We start from the raw sequence: 11,141 nt of genomic DNA on the forward strand, positions 1-11,141 counted from the left end.
CTCTTTACCTCCGCTGCTTTGTGTTGTTCTCCCAGAATCAAAAGGAGGCTTTTAAGCAATAACCACAGAAAATTTAAATAGACAGATACTCACAGTTCGCCCTCTGTCTTTGAAGTTGATTCCCTGCTGTCCTCCTCTCCTGCTGGTTCATTCCCATCCAAACTTGGCTCCGGGCTAACGTACACCTTATGGGCAAAAACCTTGTGCTTCGAAGGCAGATTCACAGTCTTGCGCGTAACACGAAGTTCTCTCGACCTGCGTTTCTCCTTTTGGGAGCTTTCCTTTGAGTCTTTGCCAGGGTCAGCCTCCTCTGGCTGCTCAGAAGTTGTTTGGAACTCCCCTTTAGACGGTGCCAAGGAGATGGCTGACTCTGGCAAGCTGCCACTGGACAGCAAAACCTCTGATTGGTCAGCAGGGCTCTCTGCAAATGAGTCGTCCTCTGGAATCACTATGACAGGTACAGCCAGAACAAGAGACGTGTCCGCTGTGGAGCCCTCCTCCCCTTCTTCTTTTATTATATCACTCTCTTTCTCCCCTTCCCTCCCCCCTTCCTCCTCCTCTACCAGGTGTGTTTCCACCCATACGGCTTTGTGGAGCTGGACAGGGGAATCACCTTCAGGCAATAGCTCTCTGTCAGGTGAGGGGCTCCGAGGAGTGGTTGCAGTTTCCTCTGATAATATGTGACCCCTCCTCACTCCAGTATGTTCTTTCACTACATCTGGAGAGTTTTTATCCAGCTGTTGAGACATGACGGGCTGTGAGGTGGACTTAGACTTAGAGCCTAAAGTTATTCCTGTTAAAGTAGTGCTGTGGCCCTTCTCTCCAATTTTCACTGAGACTTTCTTTGTTGCTAAGCATATAGAGGTTAAGTTTGGTGACTTTGGGGCCTCAGCTGTACTGGAAAAGGGGATTTTAAATGTTGGTAGTGTGTTCGAGCTACCTGCATCACCCTCACCGGAACTTTCTGTATTATTTACAACACATTCCTCCAAATTGACCTGCAACCTTTTGCTTACTTCCTCCACCACTGATTTTGCAAAGCTGAATTCAGAGGTGGAATCAGCACCCTGATGAATTGTCTCTGCAGTGTCCACATTAGTGGGTGTCACATTCCCAGAATTCCTTTCAGCGCTGGTTGTGCTTACATTGCACACATGCAGCTCCTTCACACTGCATCGGTCACTGCTGTAACTATCTGTTATGCTCGTGCTGCTGGGGCATTGGCTGAGGTTGTCCCCACATTCTGCTCCTGTTCGGGGGTCCTTCAACACATACTGAGGTTCCGATAGCTCGCAGTCTTTTCGGGAAGGAGTGGGAGTTTTTAGCCCATCTTCCTGGTCGAATTCGGGTGAGTGCGGAGACGAGGGGGACGTCGGGGAACTTGGACAACTCGTATCGGTCGAGGCACCCGAAAGATGCCTGCTGCTGCTGCTGCTGCTGCTCTTCTTTCTCTTGGAGTTGAAGAAGCTGCTGACGCGATCAAACACGCCCCGCTTCTCCGACGAATGCTGAAAGAGGACAGACAAGAAGCAGACAGTAAGATAAATAAAAGAGGTGGGGAGAGCAGCTGAGGTGGCACAGCCTATTGTCTCTGACTTTGAGAGAGAGAGAGAGAGAGAGAGAGAGAGAGAGAGAGAGAGAGAGAAATGAACACTAAAAAATCAGTAGTGAAATATTCTATACTTTGCTGAGATAAAAGTAGAAATGAAATCATTTAAAAAAAATAGGCATTAGTATTACCAATGTAAAATACAGTATCAAAAGTATTCACTATACAGACTGGGCCCTGTCAGACTGTTAAATACCTTACTTTAAAGCATTACTCATTATTATGGGTTCAAATGTATGCAATATACTAATGTAGCTCATTGAGTTAAGTTAATTTCCCTGCACATCCTACATGCCTACAGGTATTTGGACTTATTTTGACTGAATACACCTTTTCTCAGGACTGTGCAGGGGGGGGGGGGGTGACTGGGCTTTATTGACAGCTATCTCATCTTTGTTGCAGGTAAAGTTAAAACTTTCTCCCTCTTATCAGCACATGGACTTTGGTGACCTCATGTAAATCCCTGCATTGTTTTGCACAACGCTACAGCTTCAGCAGGTCAGATCTGCCACGCGACCTAGTTTATAATAATGTATCATATTGTATAAGATTATCATATGTTTTGCATGTAAATGAATGTAGTGGAGTGAAAAAGTACAACATTTCCCTTTACAATATGGTAGAGTAGAAGCGTAAAGTAGAATAAAATGGAAATACTCATATCTCAGTACCTCACAGTTGAGTAAATGTGCTTAGTTACTTCACACCACTGTGCAAGGCATGTTCAGTATTGCTGATATAACCCTTTATCAGGCCAATAGCTATATTTGGTAACTTGCGTAAACATTCAAAATAGCCTCCACATGCCTCTCTGTGAGGTTGTAGAACCAACTGTTTTTTTTATGTAGAGACTTTTTGGAAAATATTTTACCCTAGACCAACAATGAACCATATATGGTAACTACATTGACCTTTATTTGCAACATAAACAAGTACAATTTTGAAAAAAGTCATGTTATATCCCCCAATAACTCTCTAGGGTTGAACATTTGAATTTACATGTATTTCAATGAGTGCTCTATAAAGGGATAAACTAACTTTACCTTTAATGAATTATTTTTGAAGTCAATCACTTTAAAGAGTTTGTAAAAAATACTGCACAATAAAAAACTAAACACTCTGGCACACACAACAACACACCAGGACAATATTTAGGCGAGAGTAGATCACTATTTATTAACTAGACAGATATAAAACTTCACAGCTCAACGGTTGCTCACCGCAGCTACTAACTGTAAATAAGCAGTGAAAGACTGAAGGCTGAGGACCAAAAACTGAGACAGGCTGAGGTCCAAAAACAGATTGATAGGAGGCAATCATCTGATAGGAGACAATAAAAAAAGAACACACCTAGCAAAACCTGGCAGACTAAAGAGCACATGTCCAGACGAGAAAAATAGACCTCAGTATTAAAAGAAAAAAACAACAACAGTTACATACCATTTTTTAGTTCCTGGAATCTAATCTGTTGAAATGATGAAGATGTCTTTTAAAATAATCCTTAAACTCAGCGCTGCTCATAAAGTAAATCCTGCATCCTGCTGCTTTTATGAACTACATAAAAAAAGGAATCAGTCGGTCCTCTCCTACCAGCAGACAGGCAGGACTGGCTGCGATTTTTCTGTGTGCGTCTGTCGTTAAGTGTCCCTACACTGGAAAAAAAAAAAGCTGTCTAACTTGAGGGCACGGCCATTTGCATCACAGATGAAGAGAAAAAAAAATATTGTGAAAGACGGTTGACATAGGCAACAAGAGAAAAGGAATTCATAATACAGTGAAATTAAGGGGTGTGGACATGCCTCACCCTTCCCTTCCTCGTTCTAAAGCTGGGAAATATCAATAGAACATCTGTTATCTACCACGTCTTTATTTAAGAAGAATTCAGCTTGTATCAGGTGAGACTCATAAACCTTTCACTGAGAGAGGAACTATTCTAGAAACGATGACAAATGGGTTAAAGGTAAGTAAATAAATGCCCGATCCAATATATAGTCATTTAAACATGAATATTTCCTGTCTCAGCAGGAAGTTTTCTGTAATAAAAACCAGTTTCGGTGTCGTTAAACATTCACATTATTTCACTGAGCAAACAGCAGGTACAGACAGTCCGTTGCTGGGCTTTCTGGTTCATATCTAAATAGAATGAAAGTACAGAAACCTACCTGAATAAACTCACACACTCAGATCATGTTTGGTTTTTGTCTCATATTCACTCAAAGCAGTCAAAGCAGTCAAAGCAGTCATACTGTACCTCCAAATCATTTTGACCCTTTAAAAAATCCATCATATCCAAGCAGTACAAAGAAGAGGATGTGCTCAGTGTGTGTTTAATTCTTGAATGGTTACCTGTTGTCCTTCCACACAAAGGTATGAGTTTAAGCTCTCCGCCAAGCATTCCCCGTGTATTTACTCATAGCAATGACAAATGTCAGGAAGGTGGAGATATAATACAATATCTGTGTGCATTTTGACCCAGTTCCTTATCTGGCAGCCAAACCTCTGCACCATTCCCTGATCTCTGCAGCAGATAATAATGAAGGCACACACACACGAACAATGATCTTCTTTTCTTATCTTAATCACACTTACATAGTGAAGGGAAGTGGATATTTCAATATGAATGCAAATGAGTAAACAAAGTGGGGGTTTTTTTCTATCTAAAATTTAAATAATCTAAATGTAACATGCTGAAATCCCTTAAAACTTTAAATCAACATGTACTTGTACTCAAGTGTTTTTCTTCAACATCTCCCACTGGCACACGAGCAGGTTTGACAGGTAGGAGTCGAAGGAAAATAGCCCAGGGTCAATTGGATCCCATAGGATTAAATACATCTTAAAGTGTGTCTTTAAAGTGAAGCATGCTTCTGGTGTATGTTATTACAGCCTTACTAAGACAGGCTAGTCTGTGAGCGTTCACCACCTTCCCCTGCAGGCGTAGAAGAGAAAACTGTTGACGTTGAAAAGTGACGTCATGTTGGGTTAGGGTAAGGGTTAGGGTTAGTTGTGCAGCTGTTTGGAGAATCAATTGGAAATGAAGGCTGAAGTATGGATGTACTCTGGATGTAACAGAACTGTATGTCTTTACTGGTAAGGGTACAAATACACAAAGTACACATAAAAAGCACAATAAAACGAATCTAATAAAAAATAGGAGGGGTTTGTAATACTAACTGTTTTTCTGTAGATAGCACAACTGTTAATTATTATTAGGTTTGTTAAAATGTACATTTAGTATTTGTGTTGGTTTTATATCATTTGAAATGACATTTGCACAATTTTTTTTACCAAAAGTAAGACTGAATGCTGCTGAAAATGTCAAATGGTGTAACTACAAAAAAATGATAAATATATAATATTTTATCCACCTACAGTGTATTTAAGTGGACTTATACTAATAATGACTAAATGGTTCCTGATCTCCATGATTCTCCAGATTAAATGTAATATTTAGAACAATTGTATTCCATTAACGTTATTTATTATAAAAAGTTATAATGTAAGATCATGCCAAATTAGTTGATATGGTGTTTTATTGAGAATTTAGTGTTTTTAAGCAAGTTTAATTATTTGGTACTCAGACATTTTTTCCATAAGTTTCTAATATTAAAAAAAAACGTGGGAAAGTAATTCATACGTGTATTTTCACATTTTAACACATTATTACCCCTTTAAATTTGACTAAACCACATGTACGAAAAAAAAAACGTCATTGATCCATGAGCAGACTCTCATAAACTGTCAAACAACACATTTCCCCCCCTCTCACAGTTAAAAATCATTCCTTCGAGCCGGATTTGAACCAGCGACCTAAGGATACCTGGTATTCCACTACAGTCCTCCGCTCTACCAACTGAGCTATCGAAGGGACACACCATGTGGAAAGCACTAATACAAACGATGCAGAGTGACTTTCCACTCATAATTAAGAGAAAGCTACATTAAAATAAAAATGAATACAACGTGCATTGCTGTATATACCTGCTGTGTGTGTCATCTACTGCTAACCTGACAAATACTCTCATGATATATGCTTTACTCTGCCCAGACACACATCCATTGAAGTGTAGCTGAAAATAAAAGGACACAAAACACACCTCAGCACACTTTCTACACACTGATCTAATTATTCTCATTTTCCTCCTTATTTGCATATTGTGGAGTCAGTGCTATAATGCTGCCAGCTATTAAATGAATCAACAACTATGTTGGTGGACCATACAGCTGATGATACTAATGATTCATCAAGAAAAGAATGAACAGATCAATCAGTGATGAAAATAATTGTTAGGTGCAGCCGTACAATAGTGAATGTGCTTTATATAAAAGCATTAAACAGCTGCAGCTCATTCAGAACGCTGCAGCTCGAGTTTAAACCAGAACAAAGAGATCAGAGCACATTACTCCAGTTCTAAAGTCTTTACACTGGCTCCCAGTCAGCTATAGAATAGATTTTAAAGTTCTGCTACTGGTCTACAAATCACTGAATGGTTTTAGGTCCAGAATACATGAATGACATGTTAGTAGAATATAAACCCAGTAGAGCTCTGAGATCTAAGTTTAAAACACTTCTCTTCTCCTGTGCTTATGATTGAGCTCTTTTAAAGCACTTTACATTTTAATCTTTCATTTGCATTTATATGTTATTTTAATCATTTTAAAGCAACTGTCAAACAACATATCTTTTCGGCCCTCTTACAGGTAAAAGCCATTCCTTCGAGCCGGATTTGAACCAGCGACCTAAGGATACCTGGTGTTCCACTACAGTCCTCCGCTCTACCAACTGAGCTATCGAAGGGACACATGTTTAAAGAGCTAATAACAAAAAGCAAGAATTCCTTTGAGTTACAATCATGAACAGGAAACACTATAATAAAAAGAATACAATGTGTATTACTGTATATACCATATATATCATCTACTGTTAACCTAACAAATAATCTGATGATATAAACTTCATTTTGCCCAAACACACAAACAGTAAACAAAACACACGTACATCAGAACACGTTCAACTGACAATGATCTCATTTTTTTTTTATTCAAATGTTTTCTCCTTCTTTGCATATTGTGAGGTCAGTGCTGTAGAGTTGCAATGATGCCAACTATTAAATGAATCAGCAATTTTTTTGATGGATTATGTAACTAATAATACTAATAATTAATCAAGAAAATAATCAACAGATCAATCAACGGTGAAAATAATTGCTAGGTGCAGCCGTACAATGCTGAACATGCTTTATATTCATGAGATATGTAGACAGAGGTCCTGTATGAAGTCAATAGACAGTAAAAGACAATGTGGTGGGCGCATTAACATTTCTTTATGAGTCACAGTGGTGTTTTTTCCACTCTTGCTATTCACATGTTTGCATACTAATGAGCAGAAATGCTGGTAACAGCAGAATAAAATGCCATTTCAACATTCTTATTAACTGGCTTATCTAAAATCTGACAGCAGGAAAACGCTGTGGGGGAAGTATTCAGATCTGTACTGAGATAATGTCAAGTAAAATAAAAGTGAAAGTCCTGCACTCAAAGTGTCACTGAAGTAAAAATAAGTAGCATTGACAAAACATACTTAATATCAAAAGTGAAAGTACTTCTGAAAATGGCTCCTGTGAGTGTTTTACTATTATATAGATTATTATATTAGTGCAATAAACTGGCATTTTACTCTGAAAGTCAGTTGAAGTGGAGCTAATTTAAGTTATTTTACATCATGTTTAATCTTTGACAATGAATCAAATTTGTAAAGCTTATCATTTGTTTTATATGTAAGATTTCTCTCCAAAACAAACTTCAAAACACAATAATAGGCCAAACATACAGTACATGTTACAGTATTACTTATGTTACTATAGTTACTATTAAGGTCAACTTAAGTCTTAAACTTTTATATATTATATATTTATATATTGTTCAGTTCTTTTCTTAGAAAGTATAATAGTGGCCCTGGACTTTATGAAGAACTTCTGCCCAAAAACAATATTACTGTTTCAATTAACAATTAAAACACAAAGTTAACTGTCTGTAAAATAATCTATCAGTCATTATCCTGAAGAAAAATAATCAGAAACGTTTTACAGTTACTGTAAAAGCAAACATGCATGCACACACCCACGCACACACACACACACACACACACATACACATGGATACATCCACAATCACATCAGCAAATATATGCACACACACACACACACACACACACACGGATACATCCACAATCACATCAGCAAATATATGCACACACACACACACACACACACACACACACACACACACACACACACACACACACACACACACACACACACACACACACACACACACACACACACACACACAGATCTAAAACAGATGTTTGGCACTGCTTGCAGATGAGAATGCAATATTAAAAACTGCAAGTTGAACTCTTTCCTAACCTCAGCTGATCATTTACTAACTTCCACTTAAGACATAAAGGTGAGTAATGATTTGTAAGTCATTGAAGTTTTGAGTTGAGCAAATGTGAAAAAAAAATACATCAAGTAAAAACAAACCTTGAAGAATTTGGAGGACGACGAATGGCTGTTTGGCTGACTCATGTCGAGGCTGATCATGGATCTGGACTCGGAGTTAGGGTCCCAGTCCGATTCAGTCCGGAAACTGCACTCTGTGGAAACGCTCATCTGGTCGAAACTCCTGGTGGAGGGAAGGCAGGAAAGAGGAAGAGAGAGAGAGAGAGAGAGAGAGAGAGAGAGAGAGAGAGAGAGAGAGAGAGAGAGAGAGAGAGAGAGAGAGAGAGAGAGGAGGGGTGGGGTATGGGGAACATAAAGGGGAACGGGGGTCGAGAGGATGTTATGTCATTGGCCTTTGTTTCCAATCTCACTGTATTGTGGATCCATTGCTATCATGTATTCATTGTCATTAAACTTTTTAAAAAATGCACCACAATTTTAATAGATCTATATTATCTTTATTAATATGTACCATTTTTTCAATTCCAAATCTGACATAAAATAATAATGAAAGTGAAGTAATAGACAGAACACTTTAAAGGCCTTTGATGCAACATAAAGTGAAACTTGAAAAGCCTACATATAGGACAGGGTGGTATCCCCAGCGTGTACACACTATGTTTCTCATGAGCAACATACAAATAAAACCTCAAACCTCAAAACCCAACCCTGCTGCAGCCTGCTCTGAGACAAGTTTCTAAGCTACACTGACAACTCTTGTAACATTTTCCATTCTGCCTTTGTTTGAAAAAAAACACATAGGATGCAGACAATGTGACACTTGACGGACAACATTCACTCCCCGACGGCAAATCACAGATGCAGAGCAATTAGAGTGCCGTTGAGGATTGTGGAACACATATGAGGCATGAAGGTGGAGCGTTTTTAACTAGTAGGATGAATCACACCCAAAACAGTCCTCTGAGCAGGGAGCAGGGAGCAGGGAGCAGTGTGACACAATGACACCACGCCAAACAGCATTCCGCCTCATTTACACGGTAGACGTGCTATATTTGAACTCCAGGCAAATACTGTGGTTTTAATACAAGGCAGCACTGTCACATGATAGTCTAATAGGTTTGGCTGTTGTTATGAAGGGTACAAAAAATGCCAGCCTTCAGGTGCGATGTTGTTTAACTGCCACCAAAGTGCATCATATCCAGATGTCAGAGCTCACTTAAGCAGAAACAGTGCATCCAAACATCTGTACAGTAGGGGTTAGATTAGGAAAAGTACTCCAAGATATCATTTTTGTAAACCCAGAAAGATCATATGAAAGCACAGTGAGGTTACTTTATGCTTGTAGTGAGTTACATTTATCCTAAATCTCATGCACAATTATCAAGTCCTTGAAATACTGCGTTTTGCCACAAGGGGGCAGTGGCAGACTGTTTTTTGGGACAGCTGGGAGAGAGTCCCTGGACCTGGCATGAATTATTCTTTTGTGGTGTTTGTCTCTGTTAAAATGTGCCAAGACTTTGAAGTCGTTGAAGTTGTTTGGTGTTAAGTGAGATACAGTGGCTTCATTTGTGAATGAATGTAAAGTAGTTTAATGCACAAAATATGGTGATTTATCTCAGCTGTCAGGGTTATGCTGTGTTTTTAGTGTGACAGCTCACACTTTTTCCACCTTGTTTATATTCTACGTGCAGGCTGAGCTGCCTGGTGAATGGACCACGCCTCACCTGAGTTTGACATTTCCTATTTTATTTGACCCACTTCTCAGCCTACCCCAAAAGATATGCATGAACATGTTGCTGTTATTTGACTGGAGCCATATGGCAATTGTAATAACACCAAACCCTTATTGTGCTAATACATGCACGTACCTACATGTTTGCATGAACTACACATATCAGAAAAGGTTACACTGGATTAATGTTGCTGTGATTGGTGCCACAGTCCTGTTGCTTGTTAACTGATGTTTGGCATGGATTTAACATCGTTGAGTGCACTGCAACTGTGCGCTACAGTATCAGGCTGTAGTTTTGCCACATCACAAATTTATCAAGTTGCATTGAAATTAAGGTGAACATTACTAACCTTTAATTACTGTAGCAACTACTCTCCATGATCAACAGTCTCTAGCAGAATAGGAACCTTGAAGGAGGAGACGTAAGTAACCCATGCTAACTAATCACAGTACTCGTGGTCTCCACATTCTATCATAGCTAAATTATTTTTGAGGAGTCCATGTTTGCTCCAGCTATGCAACCCACACCCCAAACACACAAGTATAAACCCATCATAAAAAAACAGAACACACCATTAATTTCATGTAAAAATCATTCCATTGCAATCTAATAAGGTTACTGTTAAAATGTGCGTTTTTTTTTTGGTATTTTAGCATATAAAGACTAAAGGGGAAGGGTTTAAATGAACTCTGCTTCCACTGCTGAGACCTAAATCTGAAATATGTTGACAGTTTTAGTTTCTAAGTTAGAGAGCTCTTATTGCATTATCCAATGCCAATGCTTTGTTTTACAAAGGCTTTGCCTGTGATTCTGCACCCTGCACTATAAACACTTGAACTTTCTGGTCAAATAAAAGTGAACTAATGATAAAATTAACACAAATATATCAAACAGGGCTGACTTTAAGGACTGGGCAGGGCATCTTTAATACAATGAAAGCTGGCTGTGAAGGGAAAAATTGACCGATGCATTTTGTGATCTTTGACTCTGACACATAACCTTTAGGCTGCAAGCACATGCAGCTGAAGGCCAGGTGCCATCTGACAACAGCAGGAGCTCATTTTGAGAGGAAAATGTGACCTACATATCCTTAACCTAAAAACTCATACTGTAAAAGCAAAGTTGGGTGAAATGTCTTTCTGTAATGCTCTGTCAAGAATATTTCATACAGTAGTAGGTCCCACCACACTTTTGATAAGTGACCAGTTAGCTAAAGTTACACACCAAAATATCAATAAGGGAGTTCAGTGAAAACAACAATCAACATAGTGATGTTAGTAACAATGCCCTAATCATAATGCATGACAAAATGTGATAGTATCCGGGACATAACAT

At 38.9% G+C, this 11,141-nt stretch overlaps 2 non-coding genes across 2 annotated transcripts; both read right to left on the reverse strand.

Moving 5' to 3' along the window:
* Positions 1-5,391: 5,391 nt before the first annotated feature.
* On the reverse strand, positions 5,392-5,477 carry trnay-gua (transfer RNA tyrosine (anticodon GUA)). The gene is given in 2 exon segments: positions 5,392-5,427; positions 5,441-5,477. It is a non-coding gene; the product is annotated as a tRNA-Tyr (tRNA).
* An 844-nt stretch (positions 5,478-6,321) lies between these two features.
* On the reverse strand, positions 6,322-6,407 carry trnay-gua (transfer RNA tyrosine (anticodon GUA)). Its single transcript is given in 2 exon segments — positions 6,322-6,357; positions 6,371-6,407. It is a non-coding gene; the product is annotated as a tRNA-Tyr (tRNA).
* Positions 6,408-11,141: the final 4,734 nt, after the last annotated feature.

The sequence above is a fragment of the Scomber japonicus genome, chromosome 16 (genome assembly GCF_027409825.1).
Source record: "Scomber japonicus isolate fScoJap1 chromosome 16, fScoJap1.pri, whole genome shotgun sequence".
NCBI classification, from domain to species: Eukaryota; Metazoa; Chordata; class Actinopteri; order Scombriformes; family Scombridae; genus Scomber; species Scomber japonicus.